The sequence below is a fragment of the Carettochelys insculpta genome, chromosome 8 (assembly GCF_033958435.1).
Source record: "Carettochelys insculpta isolate YL-2023 chromosome 8, ASM3395843v1, whole genome shotgun sequence".
In the NCBI taxonomy this organism is placed as follows: domain Eukaryota; kingdom Metazoa; phylum Chordata; order Testudines; family Carettochelyidae; genus Carettochelys; species Carettochelys insculpta.
In genome coordinates, this window is record NC_134144.1 from 40,378,923 (window position 1) to 40,395,547 (window position 16,625).

General features: G+C 41.9%; 1 long non-coding RNA gene across 1 annotated transcript in view; it reads right to left on the reverse strand.

The window, feature by feature from the left end:
* LOC142017175 (uncharacterized) overlaps positions 1–16,625 on the reverse strand; it is a 33,632-nt gene that overhangs the window by 1,298 nt on the left and 15,709 nt on the right. The window contains exon 2 of the long non-coding RNA XR_012646475.1: positions 5,228–5,311. This is a non-coding gene — a long non-coding RNA (uncharacterized LOC142017175). The remainder of the gene's footprint in view (positions 1–5,227; positions 5,312–16,625) is intronic.

Sequence of the window (16,625 nt, forward strand, 5' to 3'; positions counted from 1 at the left end):
CAATAGTTTGCAATTTATATACCAGCTTCTTTAGTTTTGCATTTTAAATGGCTACTATTTGCTGTAGAGCCAAAACTGTATAGGACCAACTTCAAACTGCTTATCCTGTGGAAAATGTGGTTAGCATATATAAATAATATAAAAATAAATCATATTACTTGGCAGCATTTTTGTACATAAGAAAACTGTCATCAGTTCATGTAATTATTTCTTAAGTTATCTTCCTCAGTCACTTGTTTAGTTTCTGTCCATGGTAAGTTTCAATGGCAAACTTCACAATGTATGAAATAAAGAAAATGGTGAGTATTGTAAGTTACTTTGTTTTAATGTATTTGCAAACATTTCAATGTGAAATATTTTGTGTAAAACTAGATACCAAATTTATTTGCTTCCTAATAGTTATAGCTGGTGAGTGGAAGTGAAAGAGGATATTTGGATTTCTAGCACTGGTTGCATCATATATTTCGAGATAGTCCTTTTTGTTCATGGAATCCTTGCTATTTTTCCAGTGTTTCTTTACATAGATTATTCTTAATCTTTTTGGTTCATGCTATGCTAGAACTGTTCTAAATACAATATGGGATCCACAATTTTTTCTGGGAATAAAATGGCACACTTATATAATCAAGATCAGGATATTTTGTGTTTCATACACAAGCTAAAATTAAAAGTAAACTCTTTACTAAAGCTTATGACTTGTAATGTGTTGGTGAACTGCATGCAGGAAATTGCTGTTACCATAAAGAACATAAACTACATTATAATCAAACCAAAAATAAAGATTTCATTTTTTATTGTATTTACTTTCTTTGCCTGTGTGCTTTTATTATTTAAAGAAAGGAAAGGGACAGCTATTGATAAGGAATGCTCAGACCCATCTTTACAAATCATAAAAATGTATACTGCATAACTAATAAACTGAATATATGTTTAAAGAAAATTTATTGCCAAGATCACCAGTGAAGTTATCCTCTCTTGCTGCTACATTGCTGAGCTCTGTGGACATCCATTAATTGACAGCCAACAGATTTAACAGGGACAACACAAGGCATCTACTTTACCCCACAGCCCGCTTTCTGACAAATTTCAAGTACATATTCCAAGTTGGGACATGCTAAAAGGGTTCAAGGAAACATTTTAAACTGGCTAATTTACCTCCTTTTCCCCAATTTCATTCATGGAGTGGCTGGACAGGTTTTCCTGAAAATTTAAAACCAAAAACTAAAAGCCCAAACGGAACACAACGAGGAGAACTAGGTTAGAAATTTTTAAGTTAAACAATTACATTTGGAAACAAAAAGCAGTCAAGTAGCACTTTAAAGACTAGCAAAATAGTTTATTAGGTGAGCTTTCGTGGGACAGACCCACTTCTTCAGACTATAGCCAGACCAGAACAGACTCAATATTTGCCTTAAATAGGGCAAATATTGAGTCTGTTCTGGTCTGGCTATGATCTGAAAAAGTGGGTCTGTCCCACGAAAGCTCACCTAATAAACTATTTTGCTAGTCTTTAAAGTGCTACTTGACTGCTTTTTGTTTTGACAGTGTATAGACTAGCACGGCTTCCTCTCTGTAATTACATTTGGGAAACCTGTAAGAACCTTCTTATAATACAATTAGTACTTCCTTTAATGTTGATGTGTCCATAACACCCTACTCTGGTCGGGTTACGAATTTTGGCTGGATGTATTCCTGGAGGTTTTATCACATGACATAACATTTATTTAAAACTGAATCTTTAAATTCCTGTTGGGTTAGCAACCCTGGCATTATCTAATTGCTAAAACATGCTTTATGCATCAATATGGAAATGGTTGTGTAGGGTAGTAGGTTCCCTCTGCCAACGAGAATGGGGAATAATTCAAAAGTGAAAAAAATCCTGTAAAGTCATCCCTCGCTTATTAAACGAAAAACATATTTTACCCTGATTTATGTCATATAAAGTTATTCTCAACAGAAAAGTTATAATGACCATAGTTTAAATTATATGACTTACTGATTTTTTTTAATTCTCATAAATAGGAATATAGCGAGTAGAGTTTGCTATCTGGTACAGATGCTCCTACATTCCAGATCAAGCTTTCTTCCCAACCCTGGGGAATCTTTAATTTATGGATCTTTTCCTCTTCTTCGTTTACAACTTAATTTCCACAAAAAGTTCTCATGATAGCAAGACTAAAGAATAGGCAAATCAAAGTGCAATTTAAAAATGATTTTCAAGTACCTCAAAGAGGGATACAAGGAAGAGGGAGAAACATTGTTCTCCTTGGCTTCTGAGAATAGGACAAGGAGCAATGGGCTTAAACTGCAGCAAGGGAGGTTTAGAATTAGACATTAGGAAAAACTTCCTAACTGTCAGGGTGATTAAACACTGGAATAAGTTACCTAGGGAGGTTGTGGAATCTCCAGCCCTGGAGGTATTTAAGAGCAGGTTAGATAGCCACCTGTTGGGAATGATCTAGATGGTGTTTGGTCCTGCCAAGAGGGCAGGGAACTGGGCTTGATGACCTCTTGAGGTCCCTTCCAGTTCTAGTGTTCTATGATTTTAACGCCAGTGAACAAAGCCTGTTGTACAATTCTTTGTGTGAATCCTTAAAGACTGTCTAAACTGAAATGCAGAATAATCAGCAGCAGCTACTAAATCCTTTTTTCCACACTCTCTATCACTATGAACTTGGAACTGGTAGGATCTCATCATCTAATCACCCATGAACAAGAAGGTATTTATAAAGTCAAAACCTACACTTGAGGAACCAAACCCCACAGAAGTAAAGATACACAATATACAACTTCTGGCAGGCTTAGGCATATAAATAAACAAAGTTCCTCTACAGAGGCATCTCATAACCTTAGTCTGGAAGACTTAATCTTAAACATAAGATGGATATTAAAGTATACAGTGAACTTCTTCTACTTCGTAGGATTCCAAAAATGTAATGAGTTTAACACTTGTGAGAGAAGCCATCAAAAATTATTCTTCCTGTGCTTACATGCCAGCAGCACCAAACGATCAGTAGCTTCAACAGCCTCCGCTGAGAGGTCAATAATCAATAATACCATCTAACTCATATAGCATTGTTACTCATCTGCTGGACATTCAGACACAGTCCTAGGCCAGTAGGTGGTAACCTGTCATTATCACCATTTTTGTCCCCATTCCCTAGCCTAATTTGAAAATTAGCACTGGCAGTAGTACAGTATTGCTAATAGGCAATGCTGCTACTCTCTCAGTGATTTTTCCTCACGAGTGAATATCAAGTCCTCTTGTCTCTTGACAGTCTCTCAATAAAGATGTGGCAGACTGCTGCCTGTAGGCTGCAGGAGCCTGATAGAAGGCAGGTATGCCGTGTGGTGGGGGGCTAATGCTTTCTTGTTCCCTGAGTAAACCCAATTAGGCCAGGCGGCTGGGGCCTCGTTAGGAGTCAGCCACAGGTGAGTCTAATCAGCACTCATGGCCAGCTGAAGCCCTGGACTCCTTATAAAAAGCTCCCTGCCTGGTAGCGGAGGGAAAATATTTGAAAGGTGCACTGGAGAGAAAGCTGGAGGAGAGCAGAGCAAGAAGGTACCACGGGGAAGTGGTGGGTGAAGTGGCCCAGGGTGAGGCTGCTACATTGGGGCAGGGGTGAAAGCCCTGCCAGTTACCTCTTGTCCTCTTAGGGACCCTGGGCCGGAGTCCAGGGTAGAGGGTGGGTCTGGACTCCCCCTACCCTACTCCAGAGGGTTACTCCACTGGAGCAGACGAGGGCCTGCAAGGGGACTTGCTTTATCCTCCCCATTCTGGACTTGTCTATGATGAGGATGGCTCGCTAAGCGGAGACGCCTGCCTCTGGAAATACTTGGGCAGATAAGGAATCTCCGTGAGTCTCTGAGGCACAAGAGAGAACCACCAGGAAGTGCAGGGACCCACAGGGGCTGACAGGGGAAATTGTCACAAGAGTAGAATGTTTTCATATCATGCTCCTATTTATGCATCTGTTGACAGTTGACCAGTCTGATTCTGGAGCTGCCGGTCTTAGCACAGAAGGGGCAGGTGTTGGTAGCTGTTGGATGGTTGAAGGGCAGTTTTTGCCACTCTTCTTCTTCTCCACCTCTCCTCATTTGCACTGCAGTGGGACCTCTCAAGTTGTGTTCCCCCATTCACAGATTACCATTCTCCTCACATCTATACTTAAGCCTAACATCAAACGTCAAAGTGTCCAAAGATCATCTAGCAGAAGTCTGTGGTACTCTGGTTTGTAAGAGGTGTTGTGTGGGTGATAGGTAAAGTTTTCCAACAGGATGGCTACATCTATACTAGCCCAAAACTTCAAAATGGCCATGCAAATGGTCATTTCGATGTTTACTGATGAAGCGCTGAAATACATATTCAGCGCCTCATTAGAATGCGGGCAGCTGTGGCACTTTGACTTTGCTGCCACTCACCCCTGCGCAGCTCACCCAGATGGGGCTCCTTTTCAAAAGGACCCGGCAACTTTGAAATCCCCTTATTTCTATCTGCCCTTTCGAAAAGGAGACCCATCTGGACGAGCCGCGTGGTGGCTTCATTAGTAAACTTCGAAATGGTGGTGAATTCAGCGCTTCATTAGTAAACTTCGAAATGGCCATTTGTATAGCCATTTCGAAGTTTTGGGCTAGGGTAGACACAGCCGATGAGATTTAGCAACATCTGAGATGGTCTAGAGCCAAAATACACTGTTTAAATAAAAAAATAACAGAACTCTCTTAGCACACAGCTGCAAGTGAAGAAAAAAATACAGTTACCTGTTCTGTAACTAGTGTTCTTTGAGATGTTTTGCTCATGTCAGTTCCAAAACCCTCCCACCTTCCCCACTGTCGGAATAGCCGGCAAAAAGGAGCTGAGTGGGGGGCATCACGAGTGATGCATATATTGGTCACCATATCGGCACCACTCCAGGAGGCACCACACCGATACTATGGCTACTGGCTAGGGCAAAAAGCTTCTTGCAGCTGGGCATGTGCCAGCACACACCCAACTTGGAATGCACATGAGCAATCACTCAAAGAAGAACAGCTAATTTAATGGATGCTCTAGATCCCATCTTTGGGAGGGAATGTCATCCTTTCCTATGGTGATATAAACCATATTCAAAGGTGGTATGTAAGATAAATTCATGCAGCGTTATGTGAGATATTGGAACACAAGAGGGTCACATCTGTAGAGGAAACAAGTACTGACCAATCCTATAAACAGAGCAAAAACTGATACCTTCTTTCCCTTTAGGGAATCTTCTATTGAACATCAATCATCATCATCATCATCAGGAAAGACTTCAAGAAAGGCAGGCCAAACCTAGAGAGAAGCAACATATTAGAAGAAATGATTCACAAATATATCCCGAGAGCTTCGGGTGCCACAGATCTAGAGACACTTGGAAGTTCCTATCTTGATGGTCCATGGAAGCGAGGAAGTTGCTAGAACAGACTGCTAGAAACACTGTCCTATCTGCCTGAAACATTTTGGATTTATAAACTTGTTTCTTAACTTCAAGATGAGGATAGAATGGTTTGGACATTTACCTGTTATCTTTCAAACACAAAATGAAAGCAAGTGATCTTTCTTAAATTTCCTGGAAGTTTGGGCATATAATATAACTATAGTGGAGAAATAATAGGATATTGCAAAAAGCACCAATCCTCTCTTGAATGTTCAGAAGAACACAGAATTAAGGCCTACCCTTGCAAGGTGGAATAAGACCGTAAACTCTACTTTACATCCTCTGCAAACTAATGAAGAGACCTAGTGGCTTAATAGTGATGGAAACCTAACTTCCTATCAAATCTGGTAAAATGTCTTGATATGACCCTTCAAGAGTATTTGACAGGCACAATTCACATGAATGTACAACAGGAACTCCTGCTCCAAAACCTGAAATTTATTTCAAATTCAGGGGCCAGAGGAATGAAGGTAATCTGTAGAATTAAACTGACTTTCTGCAAAAGTTATTTATGTGTAACATTGGCTGGATGAGCCCCTGTGGCTTGGCCTGAGGGTTTTATAATTGTTAAGGGTCTTGTCTCATTAAGTCAGTGTAGGGTGCGAGAAGACATTGTAACGGTTGAGTGTGCAGTCTGACCCCTCTGTGAACCCTCAGGAGAATCTAAACAGACCAGTCTGTGCAAGGTGAAAAGCTGCAAAATAACTAACCCTGCTATGGGAACTACTGCAGAACAAGGCGCGCTTGCCAAGAATTCAAGGCTACGCCGGCAGTAGGCCACAGGAGATAGTGATAGGAATGCACAGGCAATTTTAGGCAATCTTATGTTAATGAGTTGAGCTTTATCAGCTAGTGTTAGGAGGCCTGTTACAGAGCCTCTCCCCGAGCGAAGCTCTGACACGTCGGGTTTTCCCCCACTGGTGACTGCGGCGTCTCCGGGGCTCCCGTCACGGGTGTCACGCGCTTTCCATAAACCAAATATAGCACGCGCCTTCTGGGTGCAGCCTCATTTCTGGGGAACCCAAGCCTGGTTGGTTACAGTCAGTAATGAACTGCATTTGACAAATATATAGAGAGAGACAGAACAATACTGCAGTCAGCCTTAGAGGGAAGACACCCATCAAGCCATTGATATTTGAAATTATTTTACAAGGTAGTTTCAAATACTCTTTGGCATGCAGTTGCTCATATACAAAATCTGTGCAAAACAAAATCTGACAGATGATTAGTGCTGCAGTGCCCAATATATTTTAACATCTTTACTGTAGATATGTTTTACTATATTGAAAGTAGATTGTAGTTGCCTGAGGTAGATCCTTTCATCAAATGGCAAGACTTCATCACAAACAAGGAGTTTTGGAACACAGCAGGACATTCCAACCAAGATAAGAAAGTGGGGATGGCTAGGCATACTCAGAGAAAACCATCACCTAGTATAGTCCATCAAGCTCTCAGATGGAACCCACAAGGAAAACACAAAAGAGGAAGACCTCTGACAACATAGAGAAAATCTACTGATATTAAAGGACAACAACAGATGTACTCCTGGGGTCAGCTAGAAGTTTTGTCCCAAGGTGGACTGAAATGGAGAAGACCTGTAGATGACCTTTGCTTCACCTGGAGTACAAGGCTTAAATAAGAAGATTGAAAAAAATATGATGTATAATAACCTTTTATTACACATTTTCATATGAACACTTATAATGGAAATTATTACTTATGCAAAGTAATTCTATGCAGACCAAAATCTGAAATGATCATATATTGAAACAACGCCTGAACAGTTCTATGCTGCTGTGCATTCTATGAGGACTGGGATGGTAGGCTCAAGCAGTCTGAGCACTCACTGTCTATGAAATTGTCAGAATGCTACCAAAATGAGACATCTGATAGATGTTGTGTATATGTACATCCAAACCCATTCCTTCTTCCCTGCAATCCAAATCAAACCTATTCTTTCTCACCTTCCTCCAATGCTCTTACTTAACTGGGATTGGCATGTTTGGAGCAGGTCTCTAGGTGCACAATAAATAAAAGCTTCTGAGAGAAGGGCAGAAACTGTGGTGTTAGTGAGAGCCACACATGCAGATGAGGGACACTGAAAGCCAGCTACAACCTAGTGAGTTTGTCTTGTAGAGCAGCAAAGACCCCAAACATAGAGCCTTTTTATTCCCCTACATTTATGTAATTGAAGGCTGGCCATCCATACACAGACCCAGTAAACCACAAGTATTCTTTACTCATCTCACTACCCCTCTCATTCACAAGGACCCTCCACCACAACTAGTCACAACTACAGGAAAATCAAGAAGCTAAGGACATGGTAAAAGACAGTGATGGAGCTTCACAGAGCAGCTGTGATTAAGATACCCAGTTTAACAAACAATTCAAAGAACCCATCATCTTCAAACTGTTCAGCAAATACTAGTGGACATAATAGAAAAGATCAGGATAGGGCTATGAAAAATTTGCTAGCCAATAAGAAACTAAATTCATAACAATTATACATAATATATATAACAGTGGAAGTGCATGTTTTTTACCAGCTTGTCACACTTAACATCAATTTCAGTGGAGGATGGTGTGAATGTACATTGATCTATTTCTACCATGTCATAGAGCACATGTATATTTTATCTTTGTGATGCAGAGAATATTCTCCCTCACTTACAACATTAGACACTTCAGTCCTCTTGCTATGTAATACATTGCAGTATGAATCTTAATCTAAGGAAGTAAATAGTATTGCAGTAATCTAAGTAAACTCAAGCACTTCAGCATTTCTCAGGAGAGAAGGAAAATCACGTGCACCTCTGCAGCACAAACTGCAGTTGATGCATATAAGAAAAGACATATAATGAACAATTTATACCAGCCATTCCAAGCACTCTACACTTAAGTACATTTTCCAGTATAACCAATGCTATTTTAAGTTTTTCTACAGCCATACATAGTTAGGGGGTAAGGAGGAAAAAATACAGTCAGCCTAAACAGTTATACCTAGTTCTAATTTGAAATATTCGCATTCTACAAGAAGAATCTCAGGACATCTGTTATTTGCAAACCACTAAATTACTAGTTTTGACACTGTGTTTTTGTTATTCTGCAACACTACATGCTTTTCTTGACAACCCCTATGGGATACTGACAATCTACAACACATGATTTTATGATGTGGCAAATTTGTTACCATTTCAGTACTTCTAGCACCAATAAGCAACTGGACATTCCTTCATCCTCACAAAATGGAAAATCACAGGCTTGTGTTTAAAAGACATGTTCCCAGGTACATGCTTAGCTCAAGGTATGAAAGCTCTGTAAATTCTTAACAGATGGAATTGGTTCTCCTAATGAAAATTGGGTCAGGCTAGTCAATGGGCCTAACACAGAGAAACCTATCTTATGTAACTCCAAGAGCCATGTAAGTAATGTGGCAGGAGCTGTCGTCCCACATATAAAGTTACATACCAAACTGCAAAACTTTATCAATAATAATTCCACACAGCTATCATATATGTTTCTGCTCTTGCCTTCTCTGGTGGAAAAACAAAAATTGCTTGACTGAGGTCATAAACCACAAACATTTGCACTTAATCCCATTTGTTTTTATCCTTCAGGTACAGAGAGTTGGCGGCTGTGGGATTCACTTTAGGACTCTGCAGCTACTTCTACACTAGCACACTACGTCGAAGTAGCCTATTTCGACGTAAGAACATCGAAATAGGCTTCTTCAACGCGTATCATCTACACATCCTCCAGGGTTGGTGCCACCGATGTTCAGCGTCGAAGTAGCGATGGGGAACGTCGAAAGGAGCCGCCCCAGAAGGAAATGCAGAGCATCCACACACACAAGCACTCCTCCTTGAAATAAGGGGCAGCAAAGCCTGCAGCTGGGGTCACAGGCTGGACGAGCCCTTCTGGGGCAACAGCAAGCCACTCCCTTAAAGGGCCCCTCCCAGACACACTCGGCCTGCACAGCACGAAGTCCACAGAGCCAATGACAAGTTGCAGACCCCAGGCACACAGCATGAACCCCCAGCTGCAGCAGCAGCAGCAGCAGCAGTCAGAAGCCCTGGGCTAAAGGCTACTGCACATGGTGACCACAGAGCCCCACAGGGGCTGGACAGAGTGTCTCTCAACCCCTCAGTTGATGGCTGCCGTGGAGGACCCTGCTATTTCGATGTAGCAGGATGAGGATTGTCTACACACACCCTACTTTGACGTTGAACGCGAAGGATAGGAATAGCGATTTTGACGTCTCACCTAACGTCAATTTCAACATCGAAATAGTGCATGGCGCGTGTAGACGCGAGGCATGCTATTTCAACGTGCCAGCTACTTCGAAGTAGCCAGCTACTGTAGACGCACCCTGCATGGAGCACTTACACCTTAATGCATGCTTTACACATCTCTGGCTTGATCTAATGGTAAGAGCATAGCATGAGGGAAACAGGAAATTGGTGTAGAAAAAGTTAACAGCTTTTCATTGCTCCTCTATACTAAAGGCCATATATTATGTCTCCAATCAAAGCACAGACAGGTCTGGTAACACAACAGAAAATATGCAAAGTGAAGGGTGAATTGAAAGTTCTCTGCCCCTCCTGGCCCCTTCATCTAGGCATCTCTATTTGTCACTAAATGTAGAATATTGTCACAAAAGGAAATGGAAAGAGTAAGGAATGTTGTTTGGAGTAGCACACAGCAGACCCACAAATAGTGGTGGGCTTGTCTCTGTGGGCATCATAGACTAGATCCTTGGTATCCCAGTTACACTGGTCAGCAGGGTGGCAGAATATTCCTCTCAGTAACCTATGTTGGCAGAGTAGCTCTAGAAAGGAATACTGTGTGCTACTTTAATGAGCACTTGATGTGTAGAAAGCATGTTGCTGAACATGTCCCACCTGCACCAGTCACGTCCTTAATTCATGTGCTGCAGAGCTTGTGCAGAAATTAGGGAAATGATTTTATTCCAACCTTACTGTTATTTACATTTTGGGTGACTTGCCCACAGGATTTGAAACCATAGATATTCTGCAGCCTCCATGGGAACACAGCATGTTACTTCTGGGAGACCTCTGATCACTTCTGGAGCCACTGGGAGGCCCTTTCTAATTGAAGAGGAAAAAAGTGGGATTCAAAAAGTTTGCTCACTCCTGAACCAGAGCAAACTGGCAAGTGGATTGGACTGCATACCAGTACTGGATGCACTGATCAGTAAATATGGGCCCCTGCAAAAGTAAGTATCATATCAGTAAAGTTCCATCATGGAGACCAAGCTGAGTGGTCAAAATGACTTCATGACTTTAAGGATATCATGCAAAAGCCAGAGTGAATGATTGATGAATGCATAGACATGGGGTGATTATGAGTATTGCCCCTCCTAGCCCCTTCTAAAAAACTAACTAGGTAAAAATTTATAATTATGCGCCCATTGAGGAGGCTTTAAAGACATGTGACTCCTTTGGGAGAAGGGTAGTATAAGAATAAAGAACCAAACAAATTAGCTTAGTTGGTGCTGGAGGTTCCCGATTTTGACCACTCCAAGAAGTTAGTGACACTGCATTCTGGGACTGTGAACCAAAGGGCTTTCAAGGCCACCAAGGCCTTGCTTGCGGGGGAGCAGACCAGACCAGACCAGAGAGGAAAAAGCGAGAAGAGGAGTGGTCTGTAGACTGATAACCATCTTCCCTGTTTGCCAGGCAGGCACCGTGTGTGACTAACTGAAGATCTGTCTGTGTATGTCTGGAAAGAGAGGCTCGCTCAAGGGAACATATAGTTACTAGAGCACTGCTGTGTCAAACATAGGGTCTATGTGCTTAAAGTATCCCTTTCCCTGCTGATGTATAATAAACTTGCTATGTAGGCTTGGGTTAAATTCCTTAGTGCAAACAATAATTCACCAAACAATAATCAGCAACAATAATCAGCTCCACCAGGAGCCTTTAAAGATCCAAATAGGATGGAGGGGGCAAGGAAGAGAGAGATAAAGTTAGGTATGGATGAACACACACACCTCAACTGTCCAACACTGCTGCTCCTGTCAGTGGGCACACAGCTCTACAGACCAAGTCTCTATGCCAAGTCACTAGCAATCCCTATCTTAAGGAATGTTTGCTCTCCTGTCTGTCATAATTCAACAGTATTGGCTAATTCATAGAATCACTGAACACTAGAAATAGAAGGGACCTCAAGAGGTCATCGAGTCCAGTTCCCTGCCCTCTTGGCAGGACCAAACACCATCTAGATCATCCCCAATAGGTGTCATCTAACATGCTCTTAAATATCTCCAGGGCTGGAGATTCCACAACCTCCCTAGGTAACTTATTGCAGTGTTTAACCACCCTGACAGCTAGGAATTTTTTCCTAATATCTAATGTAAACCGCCCTTGCTGCAGTTTAAGCCCATTGCTCCTTGACCTATCATTAGAGGTTAAGGAGAATAATTTTTCTCCCTCCTCCTTGTAACCCCCTTTTCAGAAGCTGAAACTGCTATCATGTCCCTTCTCAGTCTTCTCTTTTCCAAACTAAACAAAACCCAATTCTTTTAATCTTCTCTTGCAGGTCATATTGTCTAGACCTTCAATCATTTTAGTTGTTCTTCTCTGGATCCTCTCCAGTTTCTCCACATCTCTCCTAAAATGTGGTGCCCAGAATTGGATGCATTACTCTAACTGAGGCCTAATCAGCACAGAGTAGAGTGGAAGAATTACTTCTCATGTTTTGGTCACGTTTGCATTTTTTGCAGCAGTGTCACATTGTTGACTCATACTTACCTTGTGGTCTAGCATGAGTCATAAGTTAGTCTCGTCTTTCTGTTTTGTCCTAAGTGGTTGGTCCTCTTCCATTTTTAAGTCTACACTATTTTCCATTTTGATCGTCCTTCTCCTAGTTTGTGTCTTTTTCCTCACCCCTCCACAGAACCTATCCTTCTGTAGCTGAGAACTGTTCCTGTACAGATACAAAGAGTGAATCCCCCCAAGCAGAACTGGGAGAAGTAGGAGAACGCAGCCAACACGTGTTCTGCTGCAATAGCTGTGATCACATCAGATCTCATAAGTTTAAAGAAGGCAAGACACCACCAGTTTAAAAGGACTGGTAATTCACTAGGTGGCACTCTTCCTTCTAAGTCATTACTGAGTTCTTGCCAAAGCACAGTGCTAAGCATGTCATCTTCTGGAATACAGAAAAACACAAAGTCCAGATCACTTTTTCTAGTTTTATAATCTATGAATTCATGAATTGTTTGATTCTTACATATCACAGTATTAGACAACTCAGAAACAACAGCAGACTAGACTGACAAAAAGATAAAAAGATAGTAAAGTTTGGATGGAATCAAATACAATACCACAAATACAATAACACATTATACTTGCCTGGTTCTTGTTAGGTCCATTCTGATACTTCTGTTACAACTGCCAGTGAAGACCCACTATGCTCAGGGACACAGGAGACACACTGTGGAGGAATCTCTTAAAGGATATCAAAAGGCCTAAAGAATAGGAAAAAGCACAAGGGACTCATCCCCAAGCACAAGCTCGTTCAATTCTATAATATCTGTGTTTATTAAAAGGTGCTAGCTGAAATTTACCATCAAAATTTTGCATCATTTTCTGGCTCTTTCCTCTTTTGGCTTGCAAGCTTGTCTGTTTGGAGAAGAGAATCTGTTGACTTTTTCACTGGTGTTTTTATGTTTTGATATCATTTCAAACAAACATTTCTAATCAAAACTAGCAATTGAGCTGTGTCTTGTCACAGGGTTCTGGCTGAGGAACCAAGAAGCCATGTTTCTCAGCAGTTAAAAATTTCTGAGTAAGCACAGCAAGGAATCTGTGTAAGAAACTCAGCAAATGAAGAAAGGGAAGAAACTCAGCAAATGAATACAGCTTATGATAACTCATTTTCTGAGCACTAGGGATAGAAGTCCAGCTGCAGTGGTACCAAAACACAAGAATGCTGACAGACAAGGTTCCATTGCTTCCTTCTTGAAATGATGCATTCTTATTCTCACTCTTACATAAAGTTACCTCAGAAGAACACACACTCACACTGTAGGTCAGACTCATAAGCTGCATCTACACGTGCACGCTACTTCGAAGTAGCGGCAGTAACTTCGAAATAGCGCCCGTCACGTCTACACGTGTTGGGCGCTATTTCGAAGTTGAAATCGACGTTAGGCGGCGAGACGTCGAAGTCGCTAACCCCATGAGGGGATGGGAATAGCGCCCTACTTCGACGTTCAACATCGAAGTAGGGACGTGTAGACGATCCGCGTCCCGCAACATCGAAATAGCGGGGTCCTCCATGGCGGCCATCAGCTGGGGGGTTGAGAGATACTCTCTCTCCAGCCCTTGCGGGGCTCTGTGGTCACCGTGGGCAGCAGCCCTTAGCCCAGGGCTTCTGGCTGCTGCTGCTGCAGCTGGGGGTCCGTGCTGCATATACAGGGTCTGCAACTAGTTGTTGGCTCTGTGTATCTTGCACTGTTTAATGAAAGTGTGTCTGGGAGGGGCCCTTTAAGGGAGCGACTTGCTGTTGAGTCCGCCCCGTGACCCTGTCTGCAGCTGTGCCTGGCTCCCTTATTTCGATGTGTGCTACTTTGGTGTGTAGACGTTCCCTCGCTGTGCCTATTTCGATGTTGGGCTGAGCAACGTCGAAGTTGAACATCGACGTTGCCAGCCCTGGAGGACGTGTAGACGTTATTCATCGAAATAGCCTATTTCGATGTCGCAACATCGAAATAAGCTATTTCGAAGTTGGGTGCACGTGTAGACGTAGCCATACAGTGCAACTAATGTGAAATGCCCCACAGGTAGTGTTAGTATAGCCAGATGCCCCTCCCACAGCGACTCAGAATCATCAGAGCTCTGAGGGCTGCATGTAGTCATGGTGACAGGACATCACCACCTGTCTGCCCTTGCAATGGAGGCGGTGAGCTGGAATATAATGCTGTGTTTTGCTGTGTCTTACAGCATGCAGCAGACTCTCAAAGAATGTCTTCCTAACAGAAACCAGAAGCAAGGAAGAAAAGTTTGCAAATAATAAAATGCAAAAAAAAGATATATTTAAAAGCTTTATGAAAATTAGATGCCACAACAAACAGCAGAGACAATTTATAAAAGAAGGGATAGGTCTGAAATTTCTTTTCAAAACCACATGATATGTTAGGAGAGAAAAAGGGACAGCATATGCCCAAACCAGCCTCAAATCCAGGGATAGTGAAGAATAGTGTTTTGCACAGTTTAGAGGTCAGAAGATGATGCTATAAATTGTTTTTCATTTCAGTGGAAACAGAGAAGGTAGTTTTGCATTCAGTATTGGGATCCCACATATTACAGCATTGTACCAGTGCACTGGAATATGCAAGTAAAACAGACCAGAAACAACACTGAAACAGCTAAACTACTATCACAATGCTGCTGACAGAACAGGAGAAAGCATCAATAATGAAGACAAGTGAATTATAAGGACATGCGGATCTGCATATAGGAAAGAGCCAGTCGGCACAGAATGGAAGACAGAGTTCCATATCAGCTTCCCTTTTTTTCTCCAACTGTCCCCATAACTTTTTCAAAGAGCAAGTGTTCGTTAGGGAGGTAAAGCTGATCTAAGTTGTGCAAGTCCAGATGCAAGAATAGCACAGCTGAAGTCAATGTTACTTAGTTCAATATACTGCAGCATCTGCACTGCAGGGAGTTGATGGGAAACATTCTCCCATTGACTTCCCTTACTCTTGCGAGCCCATGGAGTGCTCGTGTCAACAGGAGAGTGATCAGTAGTCAATTTAATGCATCCTTACTAGATCCACTACATCAATCCCTGGGAAATCAATTTCGTGGTAACTGTAAACAAGCCCAAAGGCTCTGTATATTTTGTCTACTAAGCAGCAGATTGGCAAAGATGGAGGGGTCCCCTCTATAAAAAACACAGGAAACAAAGGGGAACAAATACAGCCCAACAGTTCTTAAGTCTGGCAACATCCGCTAGTTTTCTCCTCAGTGCTGTGCACTGCACCTCCTTAGACATCTACAGTCAAGTGTCAGTGTCTAGCAAGCAAAGATGGGGAGGTTGGAGGGGGATTGGGAGGTGGAATAGCACACTGAGCTCCAGAAGATGTCTACACTCCTTTGTGGAAAGCAGCTCACATTCCCTGAACAGCTAGCAAGCATTGCTGGTTGGGGCGCAATGGATTGAGAGCTACTGCTTGACCTTGGCAAGATGCAACTGGCAGTAAAATGTGAGAGTGTTTTCAAAAGCACAGAGACAATTATTTTGTCAGACAATTATGAAGGAGAAACAAGGAGAGGAATGAGAGCTTCTTATACTACCCAGCATGTGCACCCATTTAAGAGAAAGGCAGGATTTGGCCTTTTGTTACTTAAAACATTAAGGTTGAATGTTTAAAAGCCTCAAATTTAGCAAATGCTAAAAGTTATGGTTTCACATGCTAATGTTAACTTTGCCACCTTGTGGTGATGCACTAGGATACAGCCAATAAATACATGACTAACAGACAACTAAAATTACAAGTTTTTGAAGCATGCATACGCCAACGAGAGAAGTCTAAATAAGATGGATGAACTAGAGTGCCTCATATTAAATTAGGATATTGCTATAATAGACACTACAGAAACTTGGTGGAATGAGGATAATCACTGAGACACTAAAAGCAGGGCACAAAATATATCAGAAAGACAGAAGACGAGCTGGTGGAGGAGTGGCACTATATGTGAAATACAGCATAGAACCAAATGAAGTGAAAACTTAAATGAACTAAACTGTACCACAGAATCCCTCAGGATACTAATTCCATGCTCTACTAATAAGTATTTAGCAGTGGGGATATATTACTGACCACCTATACCAGGAGAGATAGTGACTTGGAAATGCTTAGGGAGATTAGAAAGGCTATTAAAAACTCAGTAATGTGAATGTCAACTATCCCCTTACTGGCTAGGCACATGTCACCTCAGGATGGGGTACAGAAATTAAGTTTCTTCTTGACACCTTAAATGACTGCTTCTTCGAGCAGCTAGTTCAGGAACACCACAAAAGGAGACACAATTCTTGATTTAGACCAAAGAGTAGCAGAGGAGCTGGTCCAAGAAATGAATATACATGGATCACTTGATAATAGTACCGTAACATAATTAAAGTTCATATCCTTATGGC